This window comes from Lagopus leucura, unplaced genomic scaffold, assembly GCF_019238085.1.
Source record: "Lagopus leucura isolate 7727_CA_CO unplaced genomic scaffold, USGS_WTPT01 Super-Scaffold_100001, whole genome shotgun sequence".
NCBI lineage: Eukaryota > Metazoa > Chordata > Aves > Galliformes > Phasianidae > Lagopus > Lagopus leucura.
Window position 1 is genome coordinate 44,493,517 of NW_024962262.1, and position 2,757 is coordinate 44,496,273.

Here is a 2,757-nt window from a genome sequence, read left to right on the forward strand (position 1 = left end):
GTACTCTGCATTTTATTTTGGTTCTCAACGAGAAACTCCTGTAAAGGGATTTTTCTAATATATGATGTTTGTATAATAGCCTTCTCATGGCAGTTTTGAACACATGTAGACGATTTAATTGATTATGCTCCTATTAAAAATAGTCATACACCAGCAACAGTTTTGACAGTCCATCTGTAAACAACAGAAGCTATTTAAATCCAGCACCATAAAGTTAATTGCTAAAACACTACTTGTGGCTACACACAAATCTCTTGAGTGAAATCCTTACACATTCAGCATACAGGATGTATTAGGGGAAAGGACATGAAGTTCCCCTTCAGAAATCTTCCAGGCATGAGGAGCACCTTTGCAAGGCAGCGATCAGTGATAAACAGGGGTGTTTTGGCTTGGCTTTGCTGGCTCGTAGCCTTCCACTGACAGAAGCACAGGCCGGTGATTGCTGCAGCATATGCAGCATATGCCCAGTACAAGCATTGCTCTTTCCCTTTGGTTATTTCCTATCCCACATGCCAGCAGTGAGCAGAAGGGCAGTCATGCAGGCGCTTCCAGGTCTATTCAACTGCCACAGTTTCCCCTTAGATTATGGTGATGGTTTGGGGCCAAATAAACAGACTGTATAAGGCAATCTGACTAGGATCTAACTCAAAGTAGGCATAACATAACAGAAAAACCCAAGCATCACAACTGCAGCTTTCTCAGGCACTGTCTCATTCCTTTAAGGAAGCACAGACACTACAAAAAGAATGGCCTGGACTCTGAACAGCCGTAACTTTGCAACTCCCATGACACTACTAGTCAAGAGTGATTGAGGCTAGCTGATGTTATAGACACTCTGAATTCTCTCTTGCATAACTAACAAAAAGGTTTCCTCTTAATCTACTTCAGTCTTTGGTTTTCAGCTTTTACTTTGAGATGATTTTCAGATTTACTGTAAATAAAATGCAAACGCACGGACTTCATGGTAACAAGAATGTTTGGCATCAAGTACACAGCAAAAACTCATTGAAAGCTGCCTCTCTGACTCCTGAACATCAGCTATGGAACCAGCCATGCTTTATGCCTGCCTCAGAGGTGTTCAGTGTCTGTGAAACCCATCAAAAAAAGATGAGTTATCAGTAACTCCCAAGATCTAGCTTCTAATTGCAAAATGGCTGTTTGAGGGGACATCTTCGTTTATGTCCAAGGCACTTCTTAGGGTAGAAGAAAACCATAGTTCAGTGGCATTCTCTAAATTTCCATTATTTTTTTTTCATCTGAATTTCATTCTTTGAAAATATGTTTAACAGAAGAACTGTGCATGATTTTCCTGAACTAAGTAGCAGGAAATGTACCTCACACTTAAATGAAATCCTTCAAAATCTGTTAGGAAGTAACTGACTGTTATATATGTTATAATATGGATCAATAGTTCTATTACTACTGTAGTACGAAGTGATGAGTCATTTCATGGGATTTCTGTACATTCCCGTTTTTGACTACAATGGATCTGTCCCATTAGTGTAAAGTCACTAATTACAACAAAAGTTTTTATAGATTCATTTGTGTTTTTATGTTGCTTACACACTTCTGTGAAGATAACCCAAGCAAGATTATAATTTTTTAAGAAATCAGAGTACATATTGCTTTATTTTGTTTTATTAATTTAAATGCACTAGAGAATTCACCACAAATCACCACTGTAACATATCATTATGCTTAAATCCACTTTAGTCATCATAGGAACTTACTCATCATTTGATGGTTGGCTGCAGTGCATGCGTATCCGGTACTTACAATTTCTGCTCACTGCTCTCTTTCAGTAATAACTTCATTCTGAACCTTTTCACAGTGTATTATTCAGACTCAAAAAACTTTCCAATATTTTTCCAGCAGTTGCTGCCTTCTATCATCACGACATATGCAAACTATTATGTTTTAAAATCTTTATAGTCACAAGTGATCTAAATCTGTATTTCCCAAGTAGTTTACAAACAATAATGAGCCTCTGTATGCTAAAATCTGTGTACTTGCAGTATATATCTAAAATTCAGTGTTTATGTGGAATTATGCCCATTGATTTAATCATTTTGCTGAGATATGCCAATAACTCACATGGTTCTGCTTATTTCCTTTTATTTTTAATTATATTAAAACCTTTCTATGTAAGATAAAACATCATGTTTCTCAAGATAAACCTGAAAATTTTCCAACTTCTTTTTTTTTGTGTGTGTGTGTGTGTGTGTATGTGTTCTTTTGTTTTGATTTGTGATAGTTTAACTCCTACAGAGCAAGTGGTATATGCTGATCAGGTAGGAATTTTTTTCTTAATGTCCAGTTAAAAGCGTTACTCAAAGCAGCATTCATTAAAACTCATGTCACCTATGCTTTGCCATTCAGACTTTTATTTACTTTTGGCACTTAGCCCCCACCTTCCACTTTAGACCCCTGTCACCTTTAATTACTCACCTCATTTGTCAAAAGGCTATGCTTTCTATTTTTTAGCCATAACCTTGCCCACAGTTTTTCCCTGAAAGCACACTTCTTGAAAATTAAGCCAGCATTCTATACAAACTCCCCTGGCAAAGTGTTCCTTGAAGGTTCCTGTACATATACAGCTGATCAGCTAGCTAGCTGGGCTGGCTACTAGGAGGTGAGGGTTTTCAAAGGTGCCCTACAGCTGGACATTTAGATCCCAATTAAAAAGAACATTTTGGGGTGTGTATCTGCTTTTTATTTTATTTTATTTTATTTTATTTTATTTTATTTTATTTTATT